The sequence below is a fragment of the Oncorhynchus mykiss genome, chromosome 16, assembly GCF_013265735.2.
Source record: "Oncorhynchus mykiss isolate Arlee chromosome 16, USDA_OmykA_1.1, whole genome shotgun sequence".
NCBI lineage: Eukaryota > Metazoa > Chordata > Actinopteri > Salmoniformes > Salmonidae > Oncorhynchus > Oncorhynchus mykiss.
In genome coordinates, this window is record NC_048580.1 from 55,410,666 (window position 1) to 55,431,011 (window position 20,346).

At 44.2% G+C, this 20,346-nt stretch overlaps 1 pseudogene; it reads right to left on the minus strand.

Moving 5' to 3' along the window:
• Positions 1–20,346, minus strand: part of LOC110491111 — a 119,473-nt pseudogene that overhangs the window by 13,029 nt on the left and 86,098 nt on the right.

Below are 20,346 nucleotides of genomic sequence, written 5' to 3' on the forward strand. Positions count from 1 at the left end.
CAGACACTGAAACCAACACACTACTGAAAGAGACACCGTCACACAGACACTGAAACCAACACACTACTGAAAGAGACACCGTCACACAGACACTGAAACCAACACACTACTGAAAGCAACACAGTCACACAAACACTGAAACCAACACACTACTGAAAGCAACACAGTCACACAGACACTGAAACCAACACACTACTGAAAGAGACACAGTCACATAGACACTGAAACCAACACACTACTGAAAGAGACACCGTCACACAGACACTGAAACCAACACACTACTGAAAGCAACACAGTCACACAAACACTGAAAGCAACACACTACTGAAAGCAACACACTACTGAAAGAGACACAGTCACACAGACACTGAAAGCAACACAGTCACACAGACACTTAAAGCAACACAGTCACACAGACACTGAAAGCAACACAGTCACACAGACACTGAAAGCAACACACTACTGAAAGAGACACAGTCACACAGACACTGAAACCAACACACTACTGAAAGAGACACAGTCACACAGACACTGAAACCAACACACTACTGAAAGCAACACAGTCACACAGACACTGAAACCAACACACTACTGAAAGAGACACAGTCACACAGACACTGAAACCAACACACTACTGAAAGAGACACAGTCACACAGACACTGAAACCAACACACTACTGAAAGAGACACAGTCACACAGACACTGAAACCAACACACTACTGAAAGAGACAGTCACACAGACACTGAAACCAACACACTACTGAAAGAGACACAGTCACACTGACACTGAAACCAACACACTACTGAAAGAGACACAGTCACACTGACACTGAAACCAACGCACTACTGAAAGCAACACAGTCACACAGACACTGAAACCAACACACTACTGAAAGAGACACAGTCACACAGACACTGAAACCAACACACTACTGAAAGAGACACAGTCACACAGACACTGAAACCAACACACTACTGAAAGAGACACAGTCACATAGACACTGAAACCAACACACTACTGAAAGAGACACAGTCACACAGACACTGAAACCAACACACTACTGAAAGAGACACAGTCACACAGACACTGAAACCAACACACTACTGAAAGAGACACAGTCACACAGACACTGAAACCAACACACTACTGAAAGAGACACAGTCACACAGACACTGAAACCAACACACTACTGAAAGAGACACAGTCACACAGACACTGAAACCAACACACTACTGAAAGAGACACAGTCATACAGACACTGAAACCAAAACACTACTGAAAGAGACACAGTCACACAGACACTGAAACCAACACACTACTGAAAGAGACACAGTCACATAGACACTGAAAGCAACACACTACTGAAAGAGACACAGTCACACAGACACTGAAACCAACACACTACTGAAAGAGACACCGTCACACAGACACTGAAACCAACACACTACTGAAAGAGACACAGTCACACAGACACTGAAACCAACACACTACTGAACGAGACACAGTCACACAGACACTGAAACCAACACACTACTGAAAGAGACACAGTCACACAGACACTGAAACCAACACACTACTGAAAGAGACACAGTCACACAGACACTGAAACCAACACACTACTGAAAGAGACACAGTCACACAGACACTGAAACCAACACACTACTGAAAGAGACACAGTCACACAGACACTGAAACCAACACACTACTGAAAGAGACACAGTCACACAGACACTGAAACCAACACACTACTGAAAGAGACACAGTCACACAGACACTGAAACCAACACACTACTGAAAGAGACACAGTCACACTGACACTGAAACCAACACACTACTGAAAGCAACACCCAATACAGAAACAACACACAGTGAGAACCAATGTAAATGAATGACTGCAGGGGTGTGTGTGTGTATGTGTACTCTATGTCCAGATGGTAATGCAGACTCACTTGGCCTCAGGGTCGTACTCAGACCAGATCCTTTTAAACTCATCCAGGTGGTGAGGGCCCAGAATGGACCAATCACGCGTCAGATAGTCAAAGTTATCCATGATGACAGCAACAAACAAGTTGATGATCTAAAACAGAGGTATACAGTGTGTCAGTACGGGATTACCTTTCTGTTTTCTCAATGACATTCCATTCAGCATTGAAAAACGTTTAAGTTTGTTCCACCTGAGCAAGTCTGACCATACGTCAGAGACTACTTTGATGCATCCTTTTTGTCTTCTTCTAATGCCTCTTAAGAGGAAAGTAATCCAAAAGTAACTCATCATATTACATTACTGAGTTTGGGAAATCCAAAAATGTATGTTACTGAGTACAATTTTGAAAAGGTAACTAGTTACTGTAATGGGTTACACTTAGAAAGTGACCTACCCAACCCTGTGTGTATGAGGGTGTGTGTACATGCTGCGGTTATGTGTGTGTGTGTGTGTATACCAGGAAGGCGCAGAGCATGTAGAAGCTGATGAAGTAGATAATGGCGAATCCGCTGCCACAGGTTTTCTCCTCTCCAGGGTTGTAGTCTGACTCCGAGTCACACAGCTTCCCTGGCAGACATGCCAGCATGATCTCCTGCCACGCCTCACCTGTAGCACACCTGAGAAGCATCAACAACAGTAATATTAGGACTACAATGACCACAACCTTTCACCATCCATAATAATAAATCAACTAGTCTCACACACACACACACACACACACACACACACACACACACACACACACACACACACGCACACACATACCTGAAGAGCATCAGGACAGCTTGAGGAAAGGTCTGGAAGTTGTTGTTTCGGTTAATCTGTGTGTGGTCGACCAAGGCAATCTTTCCAAACACCTGAAACACAGCACAGTGTGTTATTGAAGAAATAAATGCTAATCATATTGTAACTTCAACATTTCCAAAATAAATGTCTGTCAGTTACCTGCATTCCAATAACAGCATAGATGAAGAATAACATGGCTATCAGAAGGGCAACATAGGGAAGAGCCTAGGAAGGTCAGAGAGAAAAAGATTGTTTTAGTAGATTGACTCAGCAAGGGAAGAACCTTCACCTGTATGTTACACTCTGACCTGTATGGCTCCACTGTTACCCCAGTAGGGTTGCAGAGGGAGGGTATTACTGGAAACTTTCAAAGTTTACCAGTAAACTGACAGAATTCTGGTAACATTCAAGTTTCTTTTGGAACTGATGTCTGCGCCCAGGGGGATGGAATAAAACGTTGAGGGAGTTTCTCCCTTCTACACTGCTCTGTGGTATTGTGCTACACATACAGTTTGTTAAGAAGGGGCTCTAATTTGTGCAACAACAAAAAATAATCCATAGACTTAATGGACATATGTTCAAACTCGCACACTTTTGATAGACTTAAGCAGCTGCAAATTATCGAGATAAAGTGTCACCACCAAAAAAAACTTAAACAATAGGCCTTTAGCAAATGCAACATATGGCATTCATTTTTCTAATGCAAATAGCACTTTTCAGTGGTACTCAAAGCATGGCATTCTATGAGAACAGCATTTAACAACAGAGTAGACTAATAAATCCTTGCTCAGGTAAAACTATTTGGCTAATCTATATTTCTACATTTCCAAGTCCTATTCTTGAAGATCAAGGGGTATTAAATTAATTGAAATGACTGGAAATCTGACAGACTTTGGTTTTTAATGTAAAAATGTAGCCTTATCATATTACTATCTGTATTGAAGTAGAAAGAACTGGGTAGGGCGTAGGCCAGTAATCAAAAGGTCGCTGGTTCGAATCCCCAAGCAAACTAGGTGAAGAATCTGCTGATGTGCCCTTAAGCAAGGCACTTAACCCAAATTGCTCCTGTAAATCGTTCTGGATAAGAACGTCTGCTATATGACTAAAGTTTGAAATGTAAATGTAACTGGTGGCACAGCTCTGGTGGCACAGCTGGCGCTGCAGCACAGCCCCCTTAACCATTGCGCCACCCGGGAGGCCTATTTTTGTCTTCTTCTAATGTCTCTTAAGAGGAATCTAAGTAATCTAAAAGTAACTGAAAGTAATGGGCGTCACAATAGGCCTTAGGATTTCATCACGGTATTTATGTGCATTCAAATTACCATTGATAAAATGTAATTGTGTTCGTAAACTGTAGCTTATGCCTGCCCATACAATAACCCCACCTCCACCATGGGGCACTCTGTTCACAACGTTGACATGAGCAAACCACTCGCCCACATGATGCCATACAAGCGGTACAGCATGCCAGTGGCCATTGAAGGTGAGCATTTCCCACTGAAGTCGGTTAAGACGCCAAACTGCAGTCAGGTCAAGACCCTGGAGAGGACAACGAGCAGATGAGCTTCCCTGAGACGGTTTCGGTCAGTTTGTGCAGAAATGTTCTGGTTGTGCAAACCCACTGTTTCATCAGCTGTCCTGGTGGCTGGTGTCAGACAAACCCACAGTTTCATCAGCTGTCCTGGTGGCTGGTGTCAGACAAACCCACAGTTTCATCAGCTGTCCGGGTGGCTGGTGTCAGACAAACCCACAGTTTCATCAGCTGTCCTGGTGGCTGGTGTCAGACAAACCCACAGTTTCATCAGCTGTCCTGGTGGCTGGTGTCAGACAACCCACAGTTTCATCAGCTGTCCGGGTGGCTGGTGTCAGACGATCCCACAGTTTCATCAGCTGTCAGGGTGGCTGGTGTCAGACAAACCCACGGTTTCATCAGCTGTCCGGGTGGCTGGTGTCAGACTAACCCACAATTTCATCAGCTGTCTGGGTGGCTGGTGTCAGACAATCCCACAATTTCATCAGCTGTCCGGGTGGCTGGTGTCAGACAAACCCACAGTTTCATCAGCTGTCTGGGTGGCTGGTGTCAGACGATCCCACAGTTTCATCAGCTGTCTGGGTGGCTGGTGTCAGACGATCCCACAGTTTCATCAGCTGTCCTGTTGGCTGGTGTCAGACGAACCCACAGTTTCATTAGCTGTCCGGGTGGCTGGTGTCAGACGATCCCACAGTTTCATCAGCTGTCCTGTTGGCTGGTGTCAGACAAACCCACAGTTTCATCAGCTGTCTGGGTGGCTGGTGTCAGACGATCCCACAGTTTCATCAGCTGTCTGGGTGGCTGGTGTCAGACAAACCCACAGTTTCATCAGCTGTCCTGTTGGCTGGTGTCAGACAAACCCACAGTTTCATCAGCTGTCTGGGTGGCTGGTGTCAGACGATCCTACAGTTTCATCAGCTGTCTGGGTGGTTGGTGTCAGACAAACCCACAGTTTCATCAGCTGTCCTGTTGGCTGGTGTCAGACGAACCCACAGTTTCATCAGCTGTCTGGGTGGCTGGTGTCAGACGATCCCACAGTTTCATCAGCTGTCCGTGTGGCTGGTGTCAGACAAACCCACAGTTTCATCAGCTGTCTGGGTGGCTGGTGTCAGACGATCCCACAGTTTCATCAGCTGTCTGGGTGGCTGGTGTCAGACGATCCCACAGTTTCATCAGCTGTCTGGGTGGCTGGTGTCAGACAATCCCACAGTTTCATCAGCTGTCTGGGTGGCTGGTATCAGACGATCCCACAGTTTCATCAGCTGTCTGGGTGGCTGGTGTCAGACGATCTCACAGTTTCATCAGCTGTCTGGGTGGCTGGTGTCAGACGATCCCACAGTTTCATCAGCTGTCTGGGTGGCTGGTGTCAGACGATCCCACAGTTTCATCAGCTGTCCGGGTGGCTGGTGTCAGACGATCCCACAGTTTCATCAGCTGTCCGTGTGGCTGGTGTCAGACAAACCCACAGTTTCATCAGCTGTCTGGGTGGCTGGTGTCAGACGATCCCACAGTTTCATCAGCTGTCTGGGTGGCTGGTGTCAGACGATCCCACAGTTTCATCAGCTGTCTGGGTGGCTGGTGTCAGACGATCCCACAGTTTCATCAGCTGTCTGGGTGGCTGGTGTCAGACGATCCCACAGTTTCATCAGCTGTCTGGGTGGCTGGTGTCAGACGATCCCACAGTTTCATCAGCTGTCTGGCTGGCTGGTGTCAGACGATCCCACAGTTTCATCAGCTGTCCGGGTGGCTGGTGTCAGACGATCCCACAGTTTCATCAGCTGTCCGGGTGGCTGGTGTCAGACGATCCCACAGTTTCATCAGCTGTCCGGGTGGCTGGTGTCAGACGATCCCACAGTTTCATCAGCTGTCAGGGTGGCTGGTGTCAGACGATCCCACAGTTTCATCAGCTGTCCGGGTGGCTGGTGTCAGACGATCCCACAGTTTAATCAGCTGTCCGGGTGGCTGGTGTCAGACGATCCCACAGTTTCATCAGCTGTCTGGGTGGCTGGTGTCAGACAATCACACAAGTGCAGAAGCCGGATGTGGAGGTCCTGGGTTGGCGTGGTTACACATGTTCTGTAGTTGTGAGGCCGGTTGGACGTGTTGACAAATTCTCTAAAACGACGTTTGAGGTGACTTATGGTAGAGAAATTAACATTCAATTCTCTGGCAAAAGCTCTGGTGGACATTTCTGCAGTCAGCATGCCAATTCCACACTCTCTCAAAACAAACTTGAGACATCTGTGGTATTGTGTTATGTGACACAACGGCACATTTTAGAGTGGCCTTTTATTGTCCCCAGTACAAGGTGCACATGTGTAATGATCATGCTGTTTAATCAGCTTCTTGATTTTGTGCCAATAATGCTAGTACGAACTTGACCCCAGGTGCAGAGAAACACAGCAAGCAGAGGTAAGGATTGATTATATTGGCAAAGGAGAAATGCTCACTAACAGGGATGTAAACAAATTAATTTTGTGCACAACATTTGAGAGAAATAAGCTTTTTGTGGGTTTGGAACATTTCTGGGATCTTTTATTTCAGCTCATTAATCAAAACACTATCCTAAATATAAACCATCAACTTAGTGAATTCCATTGATGTTTAATATGAGGGTTTCAGCATGAAATTACCTTTATATATATATATATTTTACACACTTAAATGTATTTTATTATGTCAATATGTCTTGGCTGTAAATGTTTTGGCGTGACACTGGTGGCAGTTGTGAAAAAAGTTAAAGTGATTAGATGCTTTTTTCATTAATTAGGCAATTCTTTCTTGAACCATATGGTCTATCTACTAGAAACGCAAGGACAAAATGACACAGATCTAAAAAATAATACTGTATGAATATATATATATATATATATATATATATATATATATATATATATATAAATATTAAAAGTTATTCAAGTATAAATGACCAAAGTTATCATAAATGACCTGTTAATAACCAAAATTACCGAAGATTTTGGTAACTTTGGTAAATTACCGGTAGCTTGGCAACCCTATACATGAGCATTTCTTCTCTCACCTGGAAGGACTTAATGAAGGTCCACAGGAGCGTTCGGATGCCCTCCCCTCTGCTGAGCAGCTTGACCAATCGCATGACTCGAAACAGACGGAAGAATGTGATGGAGATGCGAGCGCTGTCCTCGGTGTTCTGAGAGAGGGAGAGAGAGAGAGGTGGAACACCCACAGTGCTACTTTAACACACAGCTAGGAGCAGGCCAGAGATCAACACGCAGTGTGTGCATGTGTACGTACGTGCACGTGTGTTCAACCACCTCTGTGCATGTGTGTACACATTCAGGTAGAGGAACATGCAACAGTCCTTAACTTGTGTGAATGCGATGCAGACACGTCCCACACACATACAGTAGCTACACTCCTAGGAGTCATACAGAGGCACTCTCCCATCTCCAGAGTGTCCAGACACAAGCAAACCTGGACAAACCCACAACATCTACAGTATGATCCAGGTCAAACATGAACAAAACAACACAAAAAAGACTGATAATGAGATGATGCTCAACACGAGCAAGATCCCGAACCAGAACTGATCTTGTCCTTGGAACCAGCCCAGGCAAGACAAAACCTCAACACAGTATATGGTTTCAGAACAGGATATTTCATGCGAACAAACGTGACGACTGACAACATAAACAGCTCTGTGCGGAGATGACGATGAGGAAGAGTGGGGTACTGGAAGGGGCTTCTTACCCCTGGGTCCACAATCACCTTCACCACTGGGATGGCCTTGAAACCAAAGGTCTGGGTTAACCACTAACAACTTCACTTCTTCGTCCCTCATATCATTGAAGCCAGCAATTAGTCATTGACATAGTTATTGACATAATTACTTATCTAACAACTAGTTCAGAACGTCATGACATTTCTTTATTGTTGATTCAATCAACCATCCACAGGATTATAGAAACGTCTTCAACAAAAGGAGTCAGAGAACAACCATAACAGACATGTTACATAAGCAACCATATTGACACTGGAGACACGCCATCATCTGCCTTTTATGCAAAGCACGACCTCAGTAGCTTAGTACTGATTACCACACACAGTAGTACATTCAGTGCATCAAACGTGACATACAATTCTACACACGTGAAGAAAGAAAAGAAAACAACATAATGCAGTGCAACTTTGATGAGCACCAGAAAATAAGGAGATCCCAGAAAGACAAACTTGGTTTCATTCATATCAAATAACTACGTATATTGTTTCATGTAGTACAATTTGAAATAAACCACGTAGTGAGAGAATCTCTGCATGTGTATGTGTGTACGTCCATATGTGTGCTTACATTTGTCATTCCAAAAAAGGGAAAAAAACAGAGGCACACAAACGTCATGATGGCACAAAGTCACAGAACAGCACCAAGCATGGGATCCCTAATCTAGACAACATATTGGAGGAAGGCCTTGCAATAACCCTGGGAGTGTTTTGAAACGGTCCTATCGTTAGAAAATCGTACGAATCTGGTAAAGATCTGACTCAGTTGTCATCATATTTATATAGATGTCACACGCCATTTGATCTCTGAGGCTCACCGGGTTGCATTCAAGATCACAACATTACTCCAACACGGTGGACGCTACCTAACAGCTAGATAGCTCCTCGGAAAGCTATTGCTCTAGCTAGCATAGTTAATGAACATGTTTGGGACATGAAAACATGTTGGGATCTTGAATGTAACCCTGATGTTATTGTAATGCATTCCCTCTGATTGTGCTACATGAACAAGGAGCATGAAGATGGCTACTTACATTGATCTCTGTGATTGCAATGTCAACGACGCTACCAACAACAATTAAGGCATCAAATGTGTTCCATGCATCGGCGAAATAGTGCTGTAAGCGCCACCCCAAGGACACAAAGAGACGGGAGAGAACAGAGAGAGAACAGAGAGAGAACAGAGAGAGAACAGAGGCAGAAAAAGAGAAAGAGAAGGATAGAGAGAGGTGAAAATACAGACAAAAAAACATGAAAATATACAGCAGGAAATAGAAAAAAAAGATTCTGAGTGGCACTGTGTCTGGGAGAATACAAAATGTATACATGCCTCTAAGTAGCCCAACTTTACATATGAAACAGTGAAGTTCTGACTATGATCTGTTATGAACCCTCTACAACCCTCTACTATATAAGGTGCTATACGTCTCTCACTGATACAGTGCCTACACAGTGCTGAGTAACTCGCCACCATAGACCTAGACCCAATACCAGTCCTGCACAGGTAATACATCATACCTATGGTGGCCAGCCCTGACAGAGGTCCCACAGTAGGACAAGGAGCCAACAGACTGGCTTTAGGACCAGAGAGGGGTTTGAGTGAGTAGAAAAAGGTGAGGGAAGTAAATAAGGAAGGAAGGGAGGAAGAGAGGAGGCAGGGATGAGGGCAGGTCTACTATAATACTCTACCTGAGTGAGAATGATGTCTACTACGCTGCCGATCACCACCAGGGCATCGAAGACGTTCCAGGCATCCCCAAAATACCCCTACAGGCCCGGGTACGGAGCCCAGCATGGGTGTGTGGGTGGGGGGGGGGGGGGGGGGGGGGAGTGGAGAGTAAGAAGTAGGGAGGGAAAGGGTGAGGAGGGAGTGTTAAGGTAATATTGCAGGGGAAGATACTTGGTAGAGGGAGTGGAGTGAGGGGGTGAGATAACTGGTCTATGGTGTGAGTTGAGAGGCAGGCAAACAGACTGACTCACCCTGGGTTTGAAGGCGATGAGTTTAAAGATCATCTCCACAGTGAAGACGCCAGTGAAGACCATGTTGAGGATGTCCATGGCATAGTTGAACAGGTGAGACTGGCCGTAGTGCTGAGGAAATGGAGAGAGTGGGAGAGAGATGGAGAGAGAAGAGGGAGAGAGAGGGTCGGAGAAAGAGAAAGGGGGAAGATAAGGGGCATAAGAAGAACAGAAAGAAGGATGAGCAGAGAAATTAATTTACAGTTTATGAAATGCAGAACAGAGAGACAGAAAGGCATAGTGGGACAGAGAGATAGACTCAGATATAGAGACACAAAGAGAGACAGAGATAGACTCAGATATAGAGACACAAAGAAAGACAGAGATAGACTCAGATATAGAGACACAGAGAGAGACAGAGATAGACCCAGATATAAAGACACAAAGAAAGACAGAGATAGACCAGGATATAGAGACACAGAGAGAGAGAGACAGAGATAGACCCGGATATAGAGACACAGAGAGAGACAGAGATAGACCCAGATATAGAGACATAGAGAGAGACAGAGATAGACCCAGATATAAAGACACAAAGAAAGACAGAGATAGACTCGGATATAGAGACACAGAGAGAGACAGATATAGACCCGGATATAGAGACATAGAGAGAGACAGACATAGACCCAGATATAGAGACATAGAGAGAGACAAAGATAGACCAGGATATAGAGAAACACAGAGAGACAGAGATAGACCCGGATATAGAGACATAGAGACAGAGATAGACCCAGATATAGAGACATAGAGAGAGACAGAGATAGACCCGGATATAGAGACATAGAGACAGAGATAGACCCAGATATAGAGACATAGAGAGAGACAGAGATAGACCAGGATATAGAGACATAGAGACAGAGATAGACCCGGATATAGAGACACAGAGACAGAGATAGACCCGGATATAGAGACATAGAGAGAGACAGAGATAGACCAGGATATAGAGACATAGAGACAGAGATAGACCCGGATATAGAGACAGAGATAGAGATAGACCCAGATATAGAGACACAGAGAGAGACAGAGATAGACCAGGATATAAAGACAGAGATAGACCCAGATATAGAGACATATAGACAGAGATAGACCCAGATATAGAGACACAGAGAGAGACAGAGATAGACCCAGATATAGAGACATAGAGACAGAGATAGACCCGGATATAGAGACAGAGATAGACCCAGATATAGAGACATAGAGACAGAGATAGACCCGGATATAGAGACAGAGATAGACAGACCCGGATATAGAGACACAGAGAGAGACAGAGATAGACCAGGATACAGAGACATAGAGACAGAGATAGACCCGGATATAGAGACATAGAGAGAGACAGAGATAGACCAGGATATAGAGACATAGAGACAGAGATAGACCAGGATATAGAGACATAGAGAGAGACAGAGATAGACCCGGATATAGAGACATATAGAGAGACAGAGATAGACCAGGATATAGAGACACAGAAAGAGACAAAGATAGACCAGGATATAGAGACATAGAGAGAGACAGAGATAGACCAGGATATAGAGACATAGAGAGAGACAGAGATAGACCAGGATATAGAGACAGAGATAGACCAGGATATAGAGACATAGAGAGAGACAGAGATAGACCAGGATATAGAGACACAGAAAGAGACAGAGATAGACCAGGATATAGAGACATAGAGAGAGACAGAGATAGACCAGGATATAGAGACATATAGAGAGACAGAGATAGACCAGGATATAGAGACACAGAAAGAGACAGAGATAGACCCGGATATAGAGACATAGAGAGAGACAGAGATAGACCAGGATATAGAGACATAGAGAGAGACAGAGATAGACCAGGATATAGAGACACAGAGAGAGACAGAGATAGACCAGGATATAGAGACACAGAGAGAGACAGAGATAGACCAGGATATAGAGACATAGAGAGAGACAGAGATATACCAGGATACAGAGACATAGAGAGAGACAGATATAGACCAGGATACAGAGACATAGAGAGAGACAGAGATAGATCAGGATACAGAGACATAGAGAGAGACAGAGATAGACCCGGATATAGAGACATAGAGAGAGACAGAGATAGACCAGTATATAGATACATAGAGAGAGACAGAGATAGACCAGGATATAGAGACATAGAGACAGAGATAGACCAGGATATAGAGACATAGAGACAGAGATAGACCAGGATATAGAGACATAGAGAGAGACAGAGATAGAGACATAGAGACAGAGATAGACCAGGATATAGAGACATAGAGAGAGACAGAGATAGAGACATAGAGACAGAGATAGACCAGGATATAGAGACATAGAGAGAGACAGAGATAGACCAGGATACAGAGACATAGAGAGAGACAGAGATAGACCAGGATATAGAGACAGAGATAGACCAGGATATAGAGACAGAGAGAGAGACAGAGATAGACCAGGATATAGAGACATAGAGAGAGACAGAGATAGACCAGGATATAGAGACAGAGATAGACCAGGATATAGAGACATAGAGAGAGACAGAGATAGACCAGGATATAGAGACAGAGAGGGAGACAGAGATAGACCAGGATATAGAGACACAGAAAGAGACAGAGATAGACCAGGATATAGAGATATAGAGAGAGACAGAGATAGACCCGGATACAGAGACATAGAGAGAGACAGAGATAGAGACATAGAGAGAGATAGACCAGGATATAGAGACACAGAGAGAGACAGAGATAGAGACATAGAGACACAGAGAGAGACAGAGATAGAGACATAGAGACAGAGACATAGAGAGAGATAGACCAGGATATAGAGACACAGAGAGAGACAGAGATAGAGACATAGAGACAGAGACATAGAGAGAGACAGAGATAGAGACATAGAGACAGAGACATAGAGAGAGACAGAGATAGAGACATAGAGACACAGAGAGAGACAGAGATAGAGACATAGAGACAGAGACACAGAGAGAGACAGAGATAGAGACATAGAGACAGAGATAGAGACATAGAGACAGAGACATAGAGAGAGACAGAGATCGGACTATACATGTATGGCAGGAAAGGGACTCACCTGGATGGCCAGACACAGTGTGTTGAGGATGATGAGGACGAACATGACGTACTCAAAGCCTGTGGAGTTGACCACATACCAGAACTTATACTGGTAGGGGTTCTTAGGGATGTACCTTCTCAGTGGACGAGCCTTCAGAGCATACTCCACACACTGACGCTAGAGAGAGGAGAGGGGAGATAAAACACACAGTAATACACAGAAATACACACACATACAGTGCTGTGCAAAAGATTTATGCAGGTGTGAAAAAATGCTGTTAAGTAAGAATGCTTTCAAAAATAGACATGTTAATAGTTTATTTATCAATTAACTAAATGCAAAGTGAGTGAAACGAAAAAAAATCTACATCAAATCAATATTTGGTGTGGCCACCCTTTGCCTTCAAAACAGCATCAATTCTTCTAGGTACACTTGCACACAGTTTTTGAAGGAACTTGGCAGGTAGGTTGGTCCAAACATCTTGGAGAACTAACCACAGTTCTTCTGTGGATTTAGGCAGCCTCACGGGCTTCTCTCTCTTCATGTAATCCCAGACACACTCGATGATGTTGAGATCAGGGCTCTGTGGGGGCCGAACCATCATTTCCAGGACTCCTTGTTCTTCTTTACACTGAATATAGTTCTTAATGGGGGCCTGTGTAGCTGTGCCACCAGAGACTCTGGGTTCGCGCCCAGGCTCTGTCGCGACCGGGAGGTCCATGGGGTGACGCACAATGGCCTAGCGTCGTCCGGGTTAGGGAGCGTTTGGCCGGTAGGGATATCCTTGTCTCATAGCGCTATAGCGACTCCTGTGGCGGGGCGGGCGCAGTGCACACTAACCAGGTCGCCAGGTGCACGGTGTTTCCTCTGACACATTGGTGCGGCTGGCTTCCGGGTTGGATGAGCGCTGTGTTAAGAAGCAGTGTGGCTTGGTTGGGTTGTGTATCGGAGGACGCATGGCTTTCGTCCTTCGTCTCTCCCGAGCCCGTATGGGAGTTGTAGCGATGAGACAAGATAGTAACTACTAACAATGCACAATGCTCCACTGTTGAACCTTCACAATGCTCCACCGTTGAACCTCCACAATGCTCCACTGTTGAACCTCCACAATGCTCCACTGTTGAACCTCCACAATGCTCCACCGTTGAACCTCCACAATGCTCCACTGTTGAACCTCCACAATGCTCCACTGTTGCCTGCAGACACTCATTTGTGTTCCGCTCTCCAGCCCTTCGGAGAACAAACTGCCTTCTGCTACAGACAAATATTTCAGTCCAGAGCACCTGCTGCCATTTTTCTGCACCCCAGTTCCTGTGTTTTCGTGCATAGTTGAGTCGCTTGGCCTTGTTCCCACGTCAGAGTTAATGATTGTGTTTCAACCTAGATATTGAATTGATGATCATGAGCACCTGTTTGGTATAATTGTTTAATCATACACCTGACTATATGTCTGCAAAATCCCTGACTTTGTACAAGTGTACCTGGAAGAATTGATGCTGTTTTGAAGGCAAATATTGATTTGATGTAGAGTTTTCTTCAGTTCACTCACTTTGCATTTATTTAATTTATAAATATAATCTATTAACATGTCTATTTTTGAAAGCATTCTTACTTAAAGCATTTTTTCACACCTGCCTAAAACTTTTGCACAGTACTGTACATATTTATGTTCACATACACACAACACACATACAAGCATTCACACACACACACACTAACACTAACTAGGTTGTTACCTGGTTCTTGTCCAGCTCACAGTTCTTGTACTCTTTCTCTCCCTGCTCCTGGAAGGTGACGATGACGAAACCGACAAAGATGTTCATCATGAAGAAGGCGATGATGATGATGTAGATGATGAAGAAGATGGAGATCTCCACGCGGTAGTTGTAGATGGGACCCATATTCTCTCGGTTGGAGTCGATGGCCTTGTACAGCAGACTGAGACACAGAAACAAACGCAAACTAATTAGTGAGATGGTTCGTCAAAATGTATGTCTGTCTGGATGTGCCTACGTGGAAGTGTGCATATTCACATGTGCATTTGCTGTGTGTGTGTGTGTGTGTGTGTGTGTGTGTGCACGTGCATGAGTGTGTGTGTGCGCATGCGTGCATCTGTGAGAGGCTCTTACGCAGGCCAGCCTTCAAATGTAGAGACGGTGAACAGAGCCATCATGGCCATGAGGACGTTGTCAAAGGTGAAGTCACTGTTGTACCAGATCCTCTCCCTAACTGCAGGCAACGCTGTATCTCCATCCTTATACAGGATGTATGTGCCTCTACAAGAGAGAGAGAGGAGTTATACATCTAAATCTATGTATCTACATAATCATCGGTATTTCCAAACAGACACAGACACATATCTGGGTCTCAGAACTCCAGTCCTTATGTTTGAACAAAGAGCAATCAAACTCACTTGCATTCCTCCGGGCTGGACTTGGCCTCGTCTGTGCAGCGATAGAACTTGCCCTGAGAGAACAGAACGTTTAACAGCTGCCCATCTGTCACACATATTACACACACATAACCACACATATAACTACTGCATCATGCATAGACTAGACAATACTTTATGAGTGTTAACACTGTAGTGGCGGTAGGCACCTTGAATAGCTGCACTCCTATGCAGGCGAACATGAACTGTAGCAGCGTGGTGACGATCATGATGTTGCCAATGGTCCTGATGGCCACAAATACACACTGGACCACATGCTGCAGGGTCAAGGGTCAAAAACAGAGGAGACAAGAGAGAAAAGGTCATGGATGAATGACCTTATTGGACCCTGTACCCTTAGCCTGGTGATTTACAAACGGGCGACTTCAGTAGTCAGTTATCTTGAGGGTGTGTTGTTAAACAGTTGTTACACTGTGGCCCACTGGCCCCCCGTCTCACCTTGAGGCCCTTGGCTCTGTTGATGGCCCTCAGGGGCCGCAACACCCTCAACACACGCAAGATCTTCACCACAGAGATGGCAGATGACCTGAACACCAAACACAGACAGTTATGGCCACATCGCTGACTGATTGAATGATTTATTTATTTCTTGCTTGATGGATCGATCAATCGATTGATCGACCAATTGATTCACCAATCGACCAATTGATTCATTTTTACATACTGAATGCCAAAGGACACCAGAGAGACTCCAACCACCAGTAGGTCCAGCAGGTTGAAGTAGTTCCTGCAGAAGGCTCCTTTATGGAGGAAAGCCCCAAAAGCTGTCATCTAGAGAGCACAGGGAGACCGGCATCAGGTATACTGACCTATACACTAGGCCATCTCATACCTGACACACAACAGGTTCAGCTACAACTGTAGATGAGCTAGACATGTAGGATCTTCATTTGAGCCAGTTTGCTACAGCAGGAAAATAATAACAGGAAATGTGAATTATTATGTGGATTCTAATTAACAGATTTTTTTGTGGGGTTTGATTCATTTTAAACCTCAAATACACGACACGTTTTAAATGTCCTGCATTTCAGGAAAGTTCTACTACAACAGGATGATCAAGCTAAGATTCTACATCTGTTGACACGCGCTCTTTCTCAGAGTGTGCAGACAAACACACCTACACACACTGATACAGATCTAGTTCCTTCTAATCTTACTCAAACTCCTACACATTCTGCTCAATAAGACATGAAGGGTATTTCAATAGAACAAAAACTGGTTTTAACAGCAACCAACAAACACAACAAAAAATAAAACATTATTTCAGAAATATGCTATTCATTTCCTTTATAGATTAGAACAAAGCTCAACCCACGTTCCTTGAATCTACAGGTAATCTATTGGTTCTGTCATTTGCATATTTAAGCCCAGGCTTAAAACACAAAACATGAGACTTGCATCAGTAGAGCGGTACAGAAGTGTATGAAAGCCTCCCAAACCAGAGAGGGGGGAGGTTGCATTCAAAAGAGTCTAATTGATCAGAGTCATTCATGTGTGTCATGGTTTCATGCATACTCTGTGGAAGTACTCAAAACAATCATACCAAAACAAGCGTCTGACCGATAGAAACTGATGCAGATGTGAGCCTTCACATGAAGCAAAGAGATCACACAGGTGGGGGCTGAACAGCAGAAGAGAATTGGGTCTGGGAAACATGTCAAGGATCTCCTAACCTGGTTGCTTTAGCATAAGCCAAACTGACAATGACAAAGGAGTTGTTGGCTAAAGTACAAACAGACCAGGGTAAGGTTCACAAAGAGGTGACCTACAATGAACCCTCATCTTTACAGGGTGCAGTTAAAACTGGACACAATAACAAGGCAGTGATTCATGCTACTGGAGTGATCCATGCTACACTCAAAAACATACAAAAATACATATTTCCCCCTCTTTTGGCTCCAAACTGGTTTGTGGTTAAAAGAGGTGCCGTGATGGTTGCTGACAGACAAGCAGAAAAAGACAGGCGCCATTTAAAAACAGGCGACATACAGTAGACGGGGGAGTGTAGCAAGACTATGGTTGTCATAGAAACCTGGTTACCTTCAACAGGATCTCAAAGGTAAATATACTAGTGAAGACATAATCTGCATAGCCTAGGATCTGGAAAGCAACGAGAAGGTCTGAGCGTTACTACACAAGCACTAGAGCACAGAACACACACACAGGGGGAGAGCATTTACCTTCAACAGGATCTCAACAGTAAAGATTGCCGTGAAAGCATAGTCAAAATAACCAAGTATCTGCAAAAAGCAATGTGAAAGTTTAACAGGAGGCCAAGGCATCAACACATTGACATGATATCAACAACTTCAGAAAGCATCAACAGTCCTAAATTGATTACTACTGCAATGAAGTATAGGTTTGAGGTTTTTAGTTCTTTTTAACACAGATATTTCATACCACTATTAGACATTATCGTGACAGTGTCATTACTGTAAAATTACAGTCAAATTACTTTCATGGAAGTAAAGATTATCTTGATGCTATCAAATGTTATTTTTCTGTAAGACTGCTGCAGTAAACATACGATGTTGCGTGCAGAGAAGTTCCGTATGGGGTCCTCAGCAGCCAGAGACACAGAGCTCAGCATGATGAAGACCAGGATGAGGTTGGTGAAGATGTGGTGGTTGATCAGCTTGTGGCAGGCCACCCGGACTCTGAGGAAAAAAAGCCATGAAATCACACATTGTTTTTGAGTGCGTGGGTGTGCGTGCATTATAACATATGTTTAGTACTGAGACCTACAGTGACTTGCAAAAGTATTCACCCCCCCCCCCCCCCCCTTGGCGTTTCTCCTATTTTGTTGCATTACAACCTGTAATTTAAAAGGAATTTTATTTGGATTTCATGTAATGGACATACAGAAAATAGTCCAAATTGGTGAAGTGAAATGAAAAAAATAACTTGTTTCAAAAAATGTAAAGAAATGTAGAATTGAAAAGTGGGGGGTGTATATGTATTCTTCCCTTTGCTATGAAGCCCCTAAATACGATCTGGTGCAACCAATTACCTTCAGAAGTCACATAATTACTTAAATAAAGTCCACCTGTGTGCATTCTAAGAGTCACATGATCTGTCACATGATCTCAGTATACAGTTGAAGTCGGAAGTCTACATACACTTTAACCAAATACATTTAAACTCAGTTTTTCAATTTTCCTGACGTTTAATCAGAGTACAAATTCCAAGACTTAGGTCAGTTAGGAACACCAGTTTATTTTAAGAATGTGAAATGTCAGAATAATAGTAGAGAGAATGATTTATTTCAGCTTTTATTTCTTTCATCACATTCCCAGTGGGTCAGAAGTTTTCATACACTCAATTAGTATTTGGTAGCATTGCCTTTAAATTGTTTAACTTGGGTCAAACGTTTTGGGTAGCCTTCCACAAGCTTCCCACAATAAGTTGGGTGAATTTTGGCCCATTCCTACTGACAGAGCTGGTTTAACTGAGTCAGGTTTGTAGGCCTCCTTGCTCGCACACGCTTTTTCAGATCTGCCCACAAATTTTCTATAGGATTGAGGTCAGGGCTTTGTGATGGCCACTCCAATACCTTGACTTTGTTGTCCTTAAGCCATTTTGCCACAACTTTGGAGGTATGCTTGGGGTCATTGTCCATTTGGAAGACCCATTTGCGACCAAGCTTGAGATGTTGCTTCAATATATCCACATAATATTCCTTCTCATGATGCCATCTATTTTGTGAAGCGCACCAGTCCATCCCGCAGCAAAGCACACCCACAACATGATGCTGCCACCCTGTGCTTCACGGTTGGGATGGTGAACTTTGGCTTGCAAGCCTCACCCTTTTTCCTCCAAGCATAACGATGGTCATTACGGCCAAACAGTTCTATTTTTGTTTCATCAGACCAGAGGACATTTCTCCAAAAAGTATGATCTATGTCCCCATGTGCAGTTGCAAACCGTAGTCTGGATTTTTTTATGGCGATTTTGGAGCAACGGTTTCTTCCTTGCTGAGCGGCCTTTCAGGTAATGTTGATATATAACTTGTTTTACTGTGGATATAGATACTTTTGTACTTGTTTCCTCCAGCATCTTCACAAGGTCCTTTGCTGTTGTTCTGCGATTGTTTTGCACTTTTCGCACCAAAGTACGTTCTTCTCTAGGAGACAGAACACGTCTCCTTCCTGAGCGGTATGACGGCTGCGTGGGCCCATGGTGTTTATACTTGTGTAGTATTGTTTGTACAGATGAACGTGGTACCTTCAGGCGCCAACCCAACAACTCTCATCACCCCGAGAACCCTATCCCCACAGTGAAGCATGGTGGTGGCAGCATCATGCTGTGCGGGTGTTTTCATCGGCAGGGACTGGTAGATCGGCAGGGACTGGAAACTGGTCAGAATTGAAGGAAAGATGGATGCCGCTAAATACAGGGAAATTCTTGAGGGAAACCTGTTTCAGTCTTCTAGAGATTTGAGACTGGGATGGATGTTCACCTTCCAGCAGGACAATGAGCATACTCTAAGCATACTGCCAAAGCAACACTCGAGTGGTTTAAGGGGAAACATTTAAATGTATTGGAAAGGCCTAGTCAAAGGCAAGACCTCAATCCAAATGAGAATCTGTAGTATGACTTAAAGATTGCTGTACACCAGCGAACCCATCCAATTTGAAGGAGCTGTAGCAGTTTTGCCTTGAAGAATAGGCAAAAATCCCAGTGGACAGATGTGCCAACGTTATAGACACATACCCCAAGAGACTTTCAGCTGTAATTGCTGCAAAAGGTGGCTCTACAAAGTACTGACTTTGGGGGGTGAA